The following is a 19,202-nucleotide window of genomic DNA, read 5'->3' as shown; positions in this document are numbered from 1 at the left end:
TCTGAGCTCTGATAGTTATTAACTTCACAGTGTGGTAAAATTTCCTCACTGGTAAAACTGCAAGAAAGATAGTACAATGTATGATTGTTTGAATAGCATCATCTACATGAAACACACAGTCATATATAACAATTAAGATAAGGTAGCTGTTATTATTAAAAATCAACAACGTATCTCAATCCATTTTCATAAAAGTAACAAGTCTGCTATTTTCTTTTAATTAGGGAGACAGAGACATGATAGTTCCTTTAAAAATCTAGTTTAAAGATTCTTATCAGCTGGGCGCAGTGGCTCAGGTCTGTGATCCCAGCACTTTGGGAAGCTGAGGTGGGCAGATCACTTGAGGTCGGGAGTTCAAGACCAACCTGGGCAACATAGTGAACCCTTGTCTCTACTGAAAATACAAAAGTTAGCCGGGCATGGTGATGGGTCCCTGTAATCCCAGTTTCTCAGGAGGCTGAGTCAGGAGAATCGCTTGAACCTGGGAGGCAGAGGTTGTAGTGAGCCAAGATTGTGCCACTGCACTCCAGCCTGGGTGACAGAGTAAGACTCTGACTCAAAAAAAAAAAAAAAAAGAACATTTTAAACTACTGCTATCTAATTTTATTTCATATACCTTTGAAATGTTACAGTCAATATTTGTCACTTGCACATATAACCTTGGGAATGTTTCCAAAGTCCATATTTGTAAGGTATCCAGTGAGTATTTTCATATTCATCAATGATTAATTTTTCAAAGCAAGGAAACATGACTGGCATCTCTCCTCTCTCCACATGCACACAGACATAATGTGACCCATGGCTGGGCTGGATTTCTTTTACAAACTATGATTTGGAGAGTTTTTGCCTCATTTACATGATTAATAGGATTCAATGTTCCAGAAACAAAACACACACATTCTTAGAGGTGGAGGGGAAGACAATAAACATACATACTAAGTGGTAACAGGAATTATCTTTGGATGCTATAAATATGGGTAATTACAGCCGGACAGTGGCTCACACCTGTAATCCCAGTACTTTGAGAGGCTAAGGCGGGTAGATCACTTGAGGTCAGGAGTTCGAGACCAGCCTTGGCCAACATGGCGAAACCCCATCTCTACTAAAAACACAAAAATTAGCTGAATGTGGTGGCAGACACCTGTAATCCCAGCTACTCAGGAGGCTGAGGCAGGAGATCACTTGAACCCAGGAGGCAGAGGTTGCAGTGAGCCGAGCTTGCGCCATTGCACTCCAGCCTGGGTGATAAAAGCAAGACTCTGTCTCAATAAATAAATAAATAAATAAATAAGGGTAATTTTTAGTTTCCTCTTTGTGTGCTTTCAGGGGAATAATTTTTTTTTTTTTTGATACAGGCTTTCATTAATCCCATTATAAAGTACATAATTATAGGGAGCCCCAAATTTAAAAAAAGATTAGCAAGGAAAAAGGACCATTGTTGTAGGGGAGTGGGTACATTCTAGTTATTCAGGAAAGTTTGATGGACAGGCCTGTTACCGGCAGAATATATCCACATCCTACATCTGGAAGCTGGGAATATGTTATGTTACAAGGCAAGATAAATAAGGTTGCAGATGGACTTAAAGGGTGCTAACCAGCCACCCTTCAGACAGGGAGAGTACCCTGAATTATCCAGGTGGGCCTGGTGCAATTACAATGTTCCTTAAAAGTAGATGAGGGAGTTCCGAAGAAGAGAAACATGTGATGACAGAAACAGGTGGGGACTGAGGTGATAGAAGAAGAACCTGATTTGTCTTTTCTGGGTTTAAAGGTGTAGGATGGGGCTGGGCGCAGTGGTTCACACCTGTAATCCCAGCATTTGGGAGGCCGAGGCGGGTGGATCACTTGAGGTCAAGAGTTCGAGACCAGCCTGGTAAACATGATGAAACCCCATCTGCTAAAAAAATACAAAAATTAGCCGAGCATGGTGGTGCACGCCTATAATCCCAGCTACTCAGGATGCTGAGGCAGAAGAATTGCTTGAATCTGGGAGGTGGAGGTTGCAGTGAGCTGAGATGGTGCCACTGCACTTCAGCCCGGGCAACAGAGTGAGTGAGACTCTGTATCAAAAAAAAGAAAAAAAAAAAAAAAAGCAGGATGGGGTCAGGAGCTAAGGAGTCTGGGCAGCCTCTAAAAGCTGGGAAAAGCCTGAAAGAGAATTCCTCCTAGAGCCTCCAAAAAGCAACATAGTCTTCAACTTGTTGGTTTTAGCCCAGTGAGACCCACTTTAGACTTCTGACTTCTAGGACTTAAGATGCCACCCCCTGATGTTGAATGACCTTTCACTGTGTCTCAGCAATACAGTTGTCTTAGTCCGTTTTGGCTGCTATAATAGCTGCTATTACCGGCATGAGCCACTGCGCCTGGCATATTTTCCTAATAACATTTTCTTTTCTCTAGCTTACTTTATTGTAGGAGTATTTCATATAACACATATACCATTCTTTATATGTGTTAATCGACTTTATGTAATCAATAAGGCTTCCATTCAACAGTAGGCTAGTAAATATTTAGGGAGTCAAAAGTTAAACGTGGAGTTTTGACTGCATGGTGGGTTGTTGCCCCAGCTCCATGTTGTTCAAGGGTCAACTGTACGTATATCAGACAAAATAGAATTTCAGTCAAAAGCTATAAGAAAAGCCAAAGAAAGTCATTATAGAATTATAAAGGGATCAATTAATGAAGAAAATGTATCAATTGTAAATACGTATGTACCCAACATCGGATCAGGTAAATATATAAAGCACACATTACAAGATCTGAAGGGACAAATAGACTGCAATACAATAACAGAAGGGGACTTCAAATCCTACTTTCAACAAAGGACAACTTATTCAGCAGAAAATCAATAAGGAAACACTGGAAATGAATTTTACTTTAGACCAAACGGACCTATCAGATGTATACAGAGCATCGCACCCAACAGCAGCAGAATACATATTCTTCTCCATTCTTCTCCAGCACACATGAAACATTCTCCAAGACAGATAACATATTAGGCCAAATAACAGGCCTTAAGAAATTTAAGGCAACTGAAATCCTATCGAGCATCTTTTTCAATCAAGTGGTATTAAGCTAGAAATCAATAACAGGAGGAATTTAGGTAAATTCACAAATATGTGGAAATTAAACAACATGATAATAAGTACCAGTAGGTCAAGGAAGAAATTAAAAGTTTAATTTAAAAATATTTTGAAATAAATGCAAAAGGAAACAACATCCCAAATCTTGAGAAACACAGGAAAAGCAGTTCTAAGAGGGAAGTTTATAGCAATAAACACCTACATTAAGAAAGGAGAAAGACCTTAAACAAACATTACTTCTCAAGAACCTGAAAAAGAACAAATGAAGTTCATAGTTAATGAAAGGAAGAATAAAAGTTGGAGTAAAAATAAATGGAGACTAGAGAAACAATATGAGAAGATTAACTAAACTAAGAGTTGATTTTTTGAAAAGATAAACAACATTGAAAAAACCATGAGACTTTGAAAGACAAAAAAGGGAAGACTCGAAATCAATGAAACCAGAAATGAAAATGGAGACAGCTCATACCACAGAAATACGAAGAATCATGAGACTACAATGAACAATTAGATGCCAAAAAAATTGGATAACCTAGAAGATTAATTCCTAGAAACACACGACCTACCAAGATGGAATCATGAAGAAACAGAAAAATCTGATCAGTAATGAGTAAAAAGATTGAATAAGTAATACAGAATCTCTGATCAAAGAACAGCCTAGGACTTGATGATGGCTTCATTGCTGTATTCTACCAAATATTCACAAAATGCCACTTCTGAAACTCTTCCAAAAAGTTATAGAGGAAGGAATACTCCCAATTTGCTGCAGTATTATTCACAATACCCAAGGGGAAAACAAAAAAAAGAATCAACCTACATGTTAATCAGTAGAGGAATGGGTAAAGCAAATGTGGTATATATCACAATTAAATACTATTCAGTCTTAAAAACCAAGAAAATCCAGTCATTTGTGATAACATGGGTGAACCTAGAGGACATTATATTAAGTGAAATAAGCCAGGCATAGAAAGGTCCACCTGCATTATCTCACCTATTTAAGTGTCAAAAAGCTCAACTCATATAAGTGAAGAGTGGAATGATGGTCATCAGAGGCTGGACAGGGGTGGGAACAGGGAGATGAACGGCTACAAAGGCTAGAGAGGAGGAATAAATTCTGCATATCTATTTTATAACCTGGTGACTATAATGAATAACAATGTGTATTTGAAAATTGCTGAGAGATGTTAAATGTTCTAATCGCAAAAATAACTAGTAAGGTGAAGGATGTGTTATTCACTTTGGTTTCATCACTCCATAATGCAAACACGTATCAAAACATAATGTTGTACATAATAAGCACATAATTTGTTATCTATTGAATAAAAATAAAAAAGGATGTCATTTTAATAAACAAAACAACAATCCAAATAAATAAAAGGAAAAATACAGAACTATATGTGGCCCATAAATCACAATATTTAATGCCAAACCTTTTACAGAAAAAATTTGCCAACTCCGTCCTAGATCCAGAACTCATATTCAAAATCAAACCACATTGCTTCTCACTGTGCACGCAAAACAAGTGGGAAAAAAAAAAACTCTGAAGCTGTCGGCTTCAAAGAAAACCTAGTACACAGAACAAATTTCAATGTATTGATTACTTGGAAAACATTTATACCTTTGATGACACAGAAGTTTGCTCAAACTCCACTCTTACAAGCCTCACAAAGCTGACAACCTTGTCACATAGTCAAACCGTCTACTTTCTGGCTGTGATATGAAAATCAGGCCTAGGGAAAAGACTAAAGATAGGTGGTGTTTGATTCCACTTAAAAAATGAATCCTTAGCCGGGCGCGGTGGCTCACGCCTGTAATTCCAGCACTTTGGGAGGCCGAGGCGGGCGGATCACAAGGTCAGGAGATCGAGACCACGGTGAAACCCCCGTCTCTACTAAAAATACAAAAAATTAGCCGGGCGCGGTGGCGGGCGCCTGTAGTCCCAGCTACTCAGGAGGCTGAGGCAGGAGAATGGCGTGAACCCGGGAGGCGGAGCTTGCAGTGAGCCGAGATCGCGCCACTGCACTCCAGCCTGGGCGACAGAGCGAGACTCCGTCTCAAAAAAAAAAAAAAAAAAAAAAAAAAAAAGAATCCTTTCCTCGGCAAACCACATTCTAATATCAAGCACTAATGTTAAGCTCCCGGAGGTACTTTTCTATATCATCAGATTCTTAGAAGAGCAGGGCACACAGAAAGAGCTACACAGTTTGCCAAAGGGGCACGTGAATAACATTCAGAAGAGAGACTTGGTCAATGGGGAGTACATTGAGGGATATCCCTGTATGAAACCCCCACAGCTCTTTGGAAAGGATGACTGGGATAAGTTGTTATAGTGAGAATATTTAGGGGCAAGGAAAGTAGTCGTGGCTTATAAACACTAATCGCTTAACTCACTTGAACTTTGATTTTAAGATGGGTAAATGATTCTTCCTCTCAAGGGGTGCTTTTTCGGAAGGATGTTGGTTTAGGGGAAAGAGGAGGATAAGAAGGAGAAGCTAGGGTCTTTCTAGGTGCACAGCCTACACTAGAAAATACCTCATAAGGCACACCTGCCCTCAGGCCATATCTATAACAATCAGAAGTCAGAGGGCACTGGGAGAGAGTGTTTCAGAGATTCCTGGGGTCTACACTGTATTAACAGGTTGTAGATTGTGTAGCTGTCCTCCCTGTATATGGATGGTCACCCTGCATGGGTCCCATTGCTGCCAAGATACTTGCACACCTGTCACAACTATGGGGACAGAGCAGGCACATCAATCTCACACACGCCCATGCAAGTGCGTCTTCTACTCACACATCAGGCCCCGGGTACCTCTGCTGATGTCAACGCACATGTACACATAGACACGTATTTCCACATGTGCTGGAGCACTGACTGGCAAAAATGGCCAAAATGCCAAGTGATGCTTGTACATACCGACAGTTGTTTTGAGGTTGCATCCTTTTACGTCTGAGGGGAGTGTGAATTTTACTTCTGAACTTGTCCTTCAAGCCATGATGGCCCAGCAGAGAAGCATTAATTCACCTTACCCTATTGGTCTTCCCTTTGCATCAAACATTCTTGGAAAAATAACAAGTCATAAAACAAATTGTATTTACCCACACATGGAACCTGTGAATTCAGAATTAATTGGTTGTAACTCAACATCCGTGGGCTTGGATATTTGCCCCGTCTAAATCTCAAGTTGAGCGGTCACCCCCAGTGCTGGAGGTGGGGCCTGGTGGGATGTGTTTGGGTCATGGAGGCAGATCCCTCATGGCTTGGTGCTGTCTTGGCCATGGTGAGTGAGTTCTTGCAAAATCTGGTCATTTAAAAGTACATGGTACCCCCCTGCACCTCCCGCCACCGCTGTGTCCCAACCTTACCCCTCCTTTTGCTATGTGGGACATGCCTGCTCCCACTTCACCTTCCAAGTAAAGTGGAGTAAAAGCTCCTGAGGCCTCCCTAGAAGCCAAGCGGATGCCAGATGTTGATGCTTCCTTATCAGTCTTCAGAACCACGAGCCAATATAATCTTTATAAATGACCCAGTCTCAGGGATTTCTTGATAGCAATGTAAGAATGGCCCACCCGAGTGGGTGCGGTCAGAATGATGTTCCCTTCCTAGCACCTCTCAGGGCATAGCACCTGGAATTCTCCACAATCCCTGATCACAGGCTGCCCTGAGCTGCTTCTATTCAGTTCCCCCCCCCCCGCCGGCTGGGTTATAAACAACATACAGGTAGCAGCTGTGTCCTTTTAGTTATTCTCTCATTTTTTGTGCTAATATCAGAGTTTGGTGTACTGCAGACACTTAAAAAGTCTGATTTTGACTCAAAAGTCTGGTCTTCAAAATTTATCTGAAGGACACAACTACAGTCATTCACAAGTGTTTGTGCAAGAATATTCAGGAAATTTTTATCTGTGAATTTTCTTTAGAATAGAGATAAAGATTCACACGCAGTTGTAAGAGATGATACAGTGAGAGAAATCCTGTTTACCTTTTACCTGATTCACACCAGTGATGGCTGAACTACAGTATAATACCACAACTAGGACACTGTCACTGATGCAGTCAATTGATATTATTCCACTTCTCCAGAGAATAATTTTTTTTTTAATTTACTCTGTCCTCTACTGTCAGATTTGTTTTTTTTTTTTTTTAGACAGAGTCTCGCTCTGTTGCCCAGGCTGGAGTGCAGTGGCATGCTCGGCTCACTTCAAGCTCCGCCTCCCGGGTTCGCGCCATTCTCCTGCCTCAGCCTCCCGAGTAGCTGGGACTACTGGCGCCCGCCACCTCGCCTGGCTAATTTTTGTATTTTTAGTAGAGACGGGGTTTCACCGTGTTAGCCAGGATGGTCTCGATCTCCTGACCTCATGATCCGCCCGCCTCGGCCTCCCAAAGTGCTGCGATTACAGGCATGAGCCTGTAATCATGAATGCTAACTAAAAATAACTTTCCAAGCCTGATGTTAAGCATGAATTTATTTTAATCAGCAAAATTAGCAAAAACGATTCTAAGACACATAAGAAGAAAATGTTCCCTCTTTCCCAGCAACTAGGGAAATAGAGACATGATTCTGCATCAGAAATCAAGTTTAAAGAATCTAATCTGAGAAGAGATACCAAATTGAGAATATTAGCAAAAGACTGAATCATGTGTTCTACGTCATATGGGAGACTTACGTAATTATTTCAAATTATTGCCATCTTAGTCATTTCATGTATTTGGATTTCATATATCTTGGATTTGTTACTTGTACATATAATCATGGAAATGTTACTTGTAATAGTATATATTTGGAAGGCATTAGACGTCACTGATTATCATTCTCTGTCAAAGAAACATTAAAATCATTGAAAATCTAATTCTCAAAGGCTCTCTTTCTTTCTTTTTTTATTTTTTTTTTGAGACAAAGTCTGGCTCTGTTGCCCAGGCTGGACTGCAGTGGCGCGATCTCGGCTCACTGCAACCTCTGTCTCCCAGGTTCACACCATTCTCCTGCCTCAGCCTCTCAAGTAGCTGGGACTACAGGCGCCCGCCACTATGCCCGGCTAATTTTTTGTATTTTTAGTAGAAACGGGGTTTCACCGTGTTTGCCAGGATGGTCTCGATCTCCTGACCTTGTGATCCGCCCGCCTCGGCCTCCCAAAGTACTGGGATTACATGTGTGAGCCACCGCGCCCGGCCTCTTTCTTTATAATCTGCTGTCATGGGATTAGTTTGAAATGGTGTATCTCTAATCCTATAAGGTGTAAATATGTGAGGCTTTTCAAAGCAAGAGAAAGATAACTGGTCTGCCTCTCTCTTCCCCACATGTACACAAATGTAATGTGACCCATGGCTGAGTTGGATTTCTTTCACAAACTAAGATTTAAAGTGTCTTTAACTCATTTACATGATCAATTAGCAGGATTTAATGCTCCAGAAACACACACACACACACGTGTTTAGTGGGGGAGTGGGAGACAGGACACATACCTAGAAAATGTTAACAGTAAGTATATCTGGATGGTACAGTTAGGAGTAGTTTTGAGTGTCTTCTTTATGAGCTCCTAGAGGACTAATTTTTTTATACCAGGCCTGCGTTAATTGCATTATAAGAAATATAACTTGCTGGGCGCAGTGGCTCATGCCTGTAATCCCAGCACTTTGGGAGGCCAAGGCAGGCAGATCGTGAGGTCAGGAGTTTGAGACCAGCCTGACCAACATGGTGAAACCCTGTCTCTGCTAAAAATACAAAAATTAGCCAGATGTGGTGGCATGTGCCTGTAATCCCAGCTACTCAGGAGGCTGGGGCAGGAGAATCACTTGAACCCAGGAGGTGGAGGTTGCAGTGAGAGCCAAGATTGTGCCACTGCACTCCAGCCTGAGTGGCAGAGTGAGATGCCATCTGGAAAAAAAAAAAAAAGAAATATAACTTAAGGAAGTTCTAAATTAAAAAAAATGATTACTCAAGGTAAAAAAATCAGAGTTATGAAGGTGCTGGTACTTTGCAGTTATTAATAAATGTTTGAATGGATAGGCTTGTGGTAAGCAGAATAAGTGTATCTCATAAATGTCCGCACCCTAATTCATGAATGCGGGAATATGTGGTGTGGCACGACAAGGGAAATTTCAGTTGCAGCTGGACTGAAGTTGCTAATCAGCTAACGGTAAGACAGGGAGATTATCCTGAATTGTGCCAGTGGGCCCAATGTAACCACAGGGTATTAGAAGTAGATGAGGGGGGTCAGAAGAAGAGAAAGAGGTGAGGACAGAGGCAGAGATGAAGTGAGGTGATGTGAGAATGACTTGTCCTTGCTGGCTTTGGTGATGCAGAGTTGGGTTGGAAGCCAAGGAGTGCCAGCCTCTAAAAGCCAGGAAAGGAAGGAAAGAAAATGCCTCCTAGAGTCTCCAAAAAGCAAAACAGCCTTTACATCTCGGGTTTTTTTGTTTTTTGTTTTTTTTTTTTTTTTTTTTTTTTTTGAGACGGAGTCTCGCTCTGTCACCCAGGCTGGAGTGCAGTGGCCGGATCTCAGCTCACTGCAACCTCTGCCTCCCAGGTTTACGCCATTCTCCTGCCTCAGCCTCCCGAGTAGCTGGGACTACAGATGCCCGCCACCTTGCCCGGCTAGTTTTTTGTATTTTTTAGTAGAGACGGGGTTTCACTGTGTTAGCCAGGATGGTCTCGATTTCCTGACCTCGTGATCCGCCCGTCTCGGCCTCCCAAAGTGCTGGGATTACAGGCTTGAGCCACCGTGCCCGGCTACACCTCGGTTTTAGCCCTGTGAGACCTACTTGACTTCTGATGGCTTAAGATAAATTTTGCTGTTTTCAACTACTAAATCTGTGATGGTTTAATTGTTACAGCAGCAGAAAGAAACTTACGGTAAGCCTAATACTGGAAAAACAAAGTGATTGATGCAAATGTCACCTCCCTGATTGTGAACGTCCTTTCACTGTGTCTTGGCAATCCTTATGGAATGAGGCAGAAGCAGTTCTAAAAGGGAAGTTTAAAGGAGTAAACATCTACATTAAAAAAGAAAGACCTCAAACACCCTAACATCACACCGAAAGGAACTAGTAAAAGAAGATCAAACTAAGCCTAAAAAAGAACAAAGTTAATAATTAAGGTAAAAGCAGAAATAAGAGTAGGATAAAAATAGAAAAACATCAATGCAACTAAGAGTGGATTTTTTTTTTTTTTTTTTTTTTTTTGAGGCGGAGTCTGGCTCTCTTGCCCATGCTGGAGTGCAGTGGCTGGATCTCAGCTCACTGCAAGCTCCGCCTCCTGGGTTCACGCCATTCTCCTGCCTCAGCCTCCAGAGTAGCTGGGACTACAGGCGCCCGCCACCTCGCCCGGCTAGTTTTTTGTATTTTTTAGTAGAGACGGGGTTTCACCATGTTAGCCAGGATGGTCTCGATCTCCTGACCTCGTGATCTGCCCGTCTCGGCCTCCCAAGGTGCTGGGATTACAGGCTTGAGCCACCGCGCCCAGCCAAGAGTGGATTTTTGAAAATATAAACAATTCACAAATGTTTAACTAGACTAACAGTGAAAGAATGAGAGAATGTTCAAATAAAAATATTGGAAATAAGAGACATTACCATTCATACCACAGAAAAACACAGGACCACAGAGATTACTATGAAAATTTCTACGCCAAAAAATTGAATAATGTAGAATAAATGAATAAATTCCTAGTAATATACAATCTACCAAGATTGAATGATGAAGAAATACAAAATCTGAACACACTAACAACAGGTAAGGAGGTTGAATAAGCAATAAAATATCTCCCATGAAAGACCAGAACCTGATGCCCTCACTGGTGAATTCTACCAAACATTCGAAAACCTAATACAATGCTTCTCAAACTCTTCCAGAAAATTCAGGAGAAGGGATTATCTCCAAGCTCATTTTATAAGACCAGCATGACCAAACCAAACAAGGACACTGCAAGACAAGAAAAATCACTGGCCAATACCTTTGATAAACATAAAAGCAAAAATCCTCGGCAAAATACTAGCAAACTGAACTCAGTAGCATATAAAAAGGATCATTCACCATGATCAAGTGAGATTTATCCCAGGAATGCAAGTATGGTTCAACATATACATATCTATAAATCTGATATAGCACATTAACAGAATGAAGGATAAAATCCATATGACCATCACAATAGATGCAGAAAAAGCATCTGAAAAAATTCAACAGCCTTTCCTAATAAAAACTCTCAACAGATTAGGTATTGAGGAATGTACCTCAATATAATAAATGTGATATAACACAAGCACATAGCTAACATCATAATCAATGGTGAAAAGTTGAAATATCAGGAACAAGACGAAGATTCCCACTCTTACCACTTCTAATCAATGTAGTACTAGAAGCCTTAGGCAGAGCAATTAGGAAAGAAAAAGAAATAAAAGCCAATCAAATAGGAAGTGAAGAAGTTAAACTGTTCCTGTTTGTAGATGACATGATCTTATTCATATAGAAAACCCTAAAAGCTCCACCAAAAAATGATTAGAAATAATAAATGAATTCAGTAAAGTAGTAGTACGCAACATCAACATTAAAAAAAATCAATAGTATCCCTTACAAAATCAATGTGCAAAAATCACAAGCATTCCTATACACCAATAACAGAGAGCCAAATCATGAGTAAACTCCCATTCACAATTGCTACATAGAGAATAAAATACCTAGGAATCCAACTTACAAGGGATGTGAAGGACCTCTTCAAGGAGAACTACAAACCACCACTCAACGAAATAAAAGAGGGCACAAACAAATGGAAGAACGTTCCATGCTCATGGACAGGAGAATCAATATCATGAAAATGGCCATACTGCCCATGGTAATTTATAGATTCAATGCCCTCCCCATCAAGCTACCAATGACTTTCTTCATAGAATTGGAAAAAACTACTTTCAAGTTCATATGGAACCAAAAAAGAGCCCGCATTGCCAAGACAATCCTAGGCAAAAGAACAAAGCTGGAGGCATCACACTACCTGACTTCAAACTATACTCCAAGGCTATTGTAACCAAAACAGCATGGTACTGGTACCAAAACAGAGATATAGACCAATGGAACAGAACAGAGGCCTCAGAAATAACATCACACATCTACAGCCATCTGATCTTTGACAAACCTGAGAAAAACAAGAAATGGGGAAAGGATTCCCTATTTAATATATGGTGCTGGGAAAACTGACTAGCCATAAGTAGAAAGCTGAAACTGGATCCCTTCCTTACACCTTATACAAAAATTAATTCAAGATGGATTAAAGACTTAAATGTTAGACCTAAAACCATAAAAACCCTAGAAGAAAACCTAGGCAATACCATTCAGGACATAGGCATGGGCAAGGACTTCAGGACTAAAACACAAAAAGCAATGGCAACAAAAGCCAAAATAGACAAATGGGATCTAATTAAACTAAAGAGCTTCTGCACAGCAAAAGAAACTACCATCAGAGGGAACAGGCAACCTACAGAATGGGAGAAAAATTTTGCAATCTACCCATCTGACAAAGGGCTAATAGCCAGAATCTACAAAGAACTCAAACAATTTACAAGAAAAAAACAACCCCATCAAAAAGTGTGCCAAGGATATGAACAGACACTTCTCAAAAGAAGACATCTATGCAGCCAACAGACACACGAAAAAATGCTCATCATTGCTGGTCATTGGAGAAATGCAAATCAAAACCACAATGAGATACCATTGCATGCCAGTTAGAATGGCAATCATTAAAAAGTCAGGAAACACAGATGCTGGAGAGGATGTGGAGAAATAGGAATGCTTTTACACTGTTGGTGGGAGTGTAAATTAGTTCAACCATTGTGGAAGACAGTGTGGCGATTCCTCAAGGATCTAGAACTAGAAACACCATTTGACCCAGCAATCCCATTACTGGGTATATACCCAAAAGATTATAAATCATGCTAATACAAAGACACATTCACACGTATGTTTACTGCGGCACTATTCACAATAACAAAGACTTAGAACCAACCCAAATGTCCATCAATGATAGACTAGATTAAGAAAATGTAGCACATATACACCATGGAATACTATGCAGCCATAAAAAAGGACGAGTTCATGCCCTTTCCGGGGACATGGATGAAGCTGTCCCTCAGAAACCATCATTCTGAGCAAACTATCACAAGGACAGAAAACCAAATACCGCATGTTCTCACTCATAGGTGGGAATTGAACAATGAGATCATTGGACACAGGGCGGGGAATATCACACACCCTCCTTTTGGACAGTGGGGGCTGAGGGAGGGATAGCATTAAGAGAAATACTTAACGTAAATGATGAGTTGATGGGTGCAGCAAACTAACATGGCACATGTATACCTATGTATCAAACCTGCATGTTGCGCACATGTACCCTAGAACTTAAAGTATATTAAAAAAAAATCAGTAGTATCCCTATACACTAACAACTATTTGAAAAAGAAATCGAGGCTGGGCATGGTGGCTAATAGACAAATGAATTGCATCAAATTAAAAAACTTCTGCACAGCAGAGCAATCAACAGAGTGAAGAGAGAACCTATGGATTAGAAGGAAATATTTGCAAACCATACATCTGATAAGCAGTTAATATTCACGATATATAAGAAACTCACACAACTCAAGAGTGTGAAAAAAAATGTGATTAAAAATTGGGACAAAGGCAGGGCATGGTGGCTCACACCTGTAATCCCAGGACTTTGGGAGGCTGAGATGGGAAGATAACTTGAAGTCAGGAGTTCGAGACCAGCCTGGCCAACATGATGAAACCCCATCTCTACTAAAAATACAAAAATTAGCCGGGCATGGTGGCGGGTGCCTATAATCCCAACTACTTGGGAGGCTGAGGCAGGAGAATAGCTGGAACTTGGGAGGTAGAGGTTCCAGTGAGCTGAGATCATGCCATTGCACTCCAGCCTGGGGGTCAAGGGCAAAACTCCATCCCAAAAGAAGAAGAAGAAGAAAAAAAAGGCCGGGCATGGTGGCTCAAGCCTGTAATCCCAGCACTTTGGGAGGCCGAGACGGGCGGATCACGAGGTCAGGAGATCAAGACCATCCTGGCTAACACAGTGAAACCCCGTCTCTAGTAAAAAATACAAAAAAATAGCTGGGCGAGGTGGCGGGCGCCTGTAGTCCCAGCTACTCTGGAGGCTGAGGCAGGAGAATGGCGTAAACCCGGGAGGCGGAGCTTGCAGTGAGCCAAGATCCGGCCACTACACTCCAGCCTGGGCGACAGAGCAAGACTCCGTTTCAAAAAAAAAAAAAAAAGAAGAAGAAAAAAAATATATATATAGAGAGAGAGTATATTTGAAAATTGCTAAGAGAATAGAGTTTACATGTTCTCATGACAGAAATAATTACTGAGGGGATGGATACGTTCATCAGCCTGATTTAATCATCTCATAATATATACAAATATCGAAACGTGTACACAATAAATACAATTTGTATTTGCCAATTATATAAAAATTTTAAAAAACATGTCAAAAAAATAAATACTACAATAATAAAAAATAAACAAAAGACCAAAGATATCCGGTGTTTCCTTCCACCCAAAAATAAATCCCTTCCTGACCAAACCACACTGGAATATAAAGTGCTAGAATTAATCTCTTCTATACCATCAGATTCTTAGACAATTTGTAGACACTTTAGAAGAGGGTGGGTCAAGGGAGAATACACGGAGGAATGACCTCCACAGCCCTGTCCCTCCCTTGGGGAAGAATTAGTGGGATAAATGGCTATTTGGGAAGATAAGGGCCCAGGGAAAGTAAATAGTCTTAAGTTGTATAAACACAAATCACTGAATGAACAAAAAGGTAACTCACCTGAAACTTGACTTTAGGACGGATACAGTTCGTCTTCCTCCTCCGGGATGCTTTTCCTGAAGGCAAGTTGGCCCGAGGGGAAAAGGAAGATAAGAATGAGACACCAGGACCTTTCTGGATCACAAGCTACGTTAGAAAATAGCGAACACGTCCGGGCGCGGTGGCTCACGCCTATAATCCCAGAACTTTGGGAGGCCGAGGGGGCGCGGATAATGAGGTCAAGAGATGGAGACCATCCTTGCCAACATGGTGAAACCCCGTCTCTACTAAAAATACGGAAATTAGCTGGGTGTGGTGGCCTGCGCCTGTGGTCTCAGCTACTTGGGAGGCTGAGGCAGGAGAATCGCTTGAATCTGGGAGCCAAGATCGCACCACTGCACTCCAGCCTGGGCCACAGAGCAAGACTATGTCTCAAAAAAAAAAAAAAAAAAAAAGAAAGAAAGAAAGAAAACAGGGCACACCTGTCCCCAGACCACAGTTAAAATCAATCAGAAATAAGAGAGCACAGGCATCTGAGTTTTTCAGAGAAATGCTGGAAAACTCTAGGAATTGGGGTTCTGAAACACGGAGCTGCCCCTCTCACCGCCTCCCATGTCAGGTACCTCTATCTTCCCCAAAAGGAATTCTATTCCCGAGGTTACTTCCTCTTGTCGTCCAGGTAGGGTGCATGGAGAGCACTTCTGGCTCCAAAATTGTCATCTCGTGACTACTTGTGAAGCCTTCTTCTTGGTCATTTTCACAACAGCGTCGAGGCTCTCACGTCAATTTGCAACCACTGCTCCCTAGCAGGTACCACGTGGCTGGAAGGCAAAGGCACAGGAAGCCACGGAGACACTAGAAAGACACGGTCGCACACACCTGTGCTCACTCAAAAGGCTATGCATCCAGGCCCGATCCCAACCCATCACAGCTACACACTCGCTGGTCCTTTCACACCCACGAACGCTCACACCAGAGGGACACTGCCTGACCCGGTCAACCCGACAGAAGTGCAAAGGCACATTTCAGAGACACGGAGACCCGTCCTGGCCGTGTCACCCCTGCAGAGCCCACCAGCATTGACCTCGCACTGAGCGGAGGTGCAGAGACACAGCCCGGCTGCGTCACCCCTACAGATGCCCTTACAGCCCGGCGCTATGGCCCTCATAGACGTCCACACACACCTGTGTCACAGTTTAAGGGGACAGAGCCCAGCCGCGTCAACCCTGCATGCATCACAGCTACGGGAAAGGGGCTTGTTCGCATTACCCCCACAGATGAAGACAATTATCTCAGTCACTGGGCCACGGCGGGGCCCCCGCCAGGCAGCCTCTCACTCATTCACACACACATACACACACACTCCCACTTCCCTGCCCGCCGCTCCCGAAGCCTCAGGCTGAAGCTTTTTCATTTTAGGGCCTCCTCGTCCCGAGTGGCTCCCTCACCGCCATTCCCCGCGGAACCCTGCCCTGGCTTCCTCCTGGGAGGCAAATAGCTCCCGGCTCGAGGCCTAACCACACCCAGGACATCAGGAGGTGAAACAAAGTCTCAGGCGCAGGTGGGATATGGTCCTAGCAAAACCATTTTTCTTTTCTTTTTTTTTTTTTTTTTTTGAGACGGAGTCTGGCTCTGTCACCCAGGCTGGAGTGCAGTGGTGCGACCTCAGCTCACTGCAAGCTCCGCCTTCCGGGTTCACGCCATTCTCGTGCCTCAGCCTCCCGAGCAGCTGGGACTACAGGCGCCCGCCACCGCGCCCGGTTAATGTTTTGTCTTTTTTAGTAGAGACGGGGTTTCACCGGGTTAGCCAGGATGGTCTCGATCTCCTGACCTCGTGATCCGCCTGCCTCGGCCTCCCAAAGTGCTGGGATTACAGGCGTGAGCCACCGCGCCTGGCCCAAAACCATTTTTAAATATCCCGCGAACATGAAGCACGCCTCAGCCGGCCACCTGGCTCGCTCCTCATTGGACTGTGCCCCAAGGCCCTCTGGGAAATGTGGTCCGTAACCAGAGAAGCTTCGACGTAGCTGGAAGGGCGCCCGTCAGTGTTTCCCAGCATACAACTCTACACGGTCCTAATAGAGACGTGACCCAGAGGCCTCGGGGAAATGTAGTCCGTAACCCGGGAATCCACAGAGTTGGAAGCAGCCGTCAGGGTTTCCCAGCATGCAACTCTACGCGGCCCTAAGGACGGCGTGCCTTGAGGGCTTCTGGGAGATGTAGCCCATAACCCGGGAATCGACGTATCTGGAAAGGCGCCCATCAGTGTTTCCCAGCATGCAACTGCACACGGCCCTAATGGAGCCATGCCCCAGAGACCTCTGGGAAATGCCCACTGCCCTGGAATCCTCAGCGCTTGAAGCGCTGCTCTCAGAATGCACTTCGTCGGTGTTTCCTTCCACTGTTAGAGCAGCTGCTCCCCATAGACTTCTGGGGAAGAGTATTTCAGATTGGGAGAATCTTCAAATGCTGGAAGCCCTGTCGGCCTTCTCTCCCCCTGAAATTTTGCTTGTCCTAAGGCGCACCACAAAAAATTCCTGGGAAAAGTGGTTCAGGCTCTGGGAGACTACAGTTCTAATTGCTTACAACTTGCATTTGGGATCCGTCCACAGGGAAGACGTGTCCCCGCGTCCTGCTGGGAAGGAAATGTAGTCTGAAACGACCAGAAATCACGCCTGTAACAGCGCTTTGGGAGGCTGAGGCAGGTATATCACCTGAGGTCAGGAGTTCGAGACCCTCCTGCCCAACATAGTGAAATCCCATCGCTACTAAAAATGCAAAAATTAGCCAGGCATGGTGGTGTGTGCCTGTAATCCCAGCTACTTGGGAGTCTGAGGGAGATAGCTTGAACCTGGGAGGCAGAGGTTGCAGTGAGCCGAGATCGCACCACTGCACTCCAGCCTGGGCGACAAGAGCAAAACTCTGTCTCAAAATAGTAATAATACACCCAGAAAGCTTAAAAGCTCTGATTTGGGAAAAGTTCAAAAATTTCCCAGCAAGCAACACGGCCCTCCTTCAAAAAGAGCTGTGCCTCCAGAGGGTTCTTGGAAATACAGCCACAAGCTGGAAATGCCTCTAGAAAGTGTTAGGTAGGGTATTCACGCGTGAGATTTTGGGGACGTTTCAGTACTGCCCTTCCCCCCCCCCCAAGTAGATTGGGGAGCTCCAGGCGCGTGTGTAGGGACCTTGAGTAGGTCCCACGGGAGTGACCCAGTCCTGACCGGGTCTGTGTCAAGGCTGTCTCTGTAAGGGCAGGACTTTGCGTTTTTTCTGATGTTCTCCCAGGCTTGAGAGCACCGCCTGGCTCTTGGAATGTCTCTGTGAGTGTTATCTTGGTATGGGCGGAAGGGGCCTGGGCTGTATGGCTTGCTGCCCGGTAGGATATTGACAAGATGTTCTTAGGATCAGGCGGTTTGGCCTTTTTTCCGGTGGGATGTCATCAGGGTGTTCCTTGGACCTTTGCCCAGAAAGATATGATAGAGATGGTTTTTTAGTTGGTCCTTTTCCTGGTAGGATATGATGAGAATATTTCTTTAATTGGGTCTTTGTCCGCCTTGTAGTCAGGTCGATAGGCAGGATGTTTCTCACTGCCCGAACCCCTGTGAAATGTTTCACTTTGACCAAGGTCTGTGAAAGAGCAGGAGGCTTACAAAATGGTGCAATTTAGACTAACACTGGGGTGGGAGGTGCTTTGTCCTCAAAAATATATGCTGTTGTTGGGAGAGAAGCATTGGTGGGTGTGACTGGATTTGTGATTGTGTGGACTCATCAGGGAGCCTCCTGGAGTTGAGGAAAGGGAGGGCGCCTGTGAGGTTTTTGGCCATGATTATGACATGGATGAGATTGTATGTTTCTATGAATGTGTGGGTAAGACTACTGTATAAGTCACCCTTGACATAAGTAACTCCATCTTAGAAAAAGACTCCATCTTGTATTCCACAGGGCACTTTGCCAACAAGGACAAGATGTTTTGATTAATAAATAAATAATAAAGACTGCATCCAATCAGATAAGGGCATAAACAAGCACATTCTTCCACCATCTGTCCTCCCCAGAGGACTCTGTGGCCATCAAAGGAGGAGTGGCTTGAAATAATCATCTTAACTGACAACCATCCTGCTGTCATTTGTGATGAGCACTTGGCATCTGCTGCTGAAGCCTCAAAGACTTCTCCTTGTGAAACCAATGGGCCTGCCCAGCCCTGACCAAGAGATTCTTTTTGTCTTTGTTCCTCTCCCTAGATTGATTTGTTAACCCTTTCTCCTATCTCTTTTCTCTTGGTGTTAAACATTACTTTGTTTATTGTGAAATGTTTAAT

At 43.3% G+C, this 19,202-nt stretch overlaps 1 protein-coding gene across 1 annotated transcript in view; it reads right to left on the bottom strand.

Annotated features, from left to right (window-relative positions):
- Positions 1–14,926, bottom strand: part of LOC105497028 (zinc finger protein 331) — a 59,180-nt gene extending 44,254 nt beyond the window's left edge. The window contains exon 1 of the mRNA XM_071087739.1: positions 14,906–14,926. The gene's annotated coding sequence lies outside the window, so the exon portion shown is untranslated. The remainder of the gene's footprint in view (positions 1–14,905) is intronic.
- Between the last annotated feature and the right edge of the window lie 4,276 nt (positions 14,927–19,202).

Source organism: Macaca nemestrina, chromosome 20 (genome assembly GCF_043159975.1).
Source record: "Macaca nemestrina isolate mMacNem1 chromosome 20, mMacNem.hap1, whole genome shotgun sequence".
Lineage (NCBI taxonomy): Eukaryota > Metazoa > Chordata > Mammalia > Primates > Cercopithecidae > Macaca > Macaca nemestrina.
This window is presented reverse-complemented; position numbering and strand designations above follow the sequence as displayed.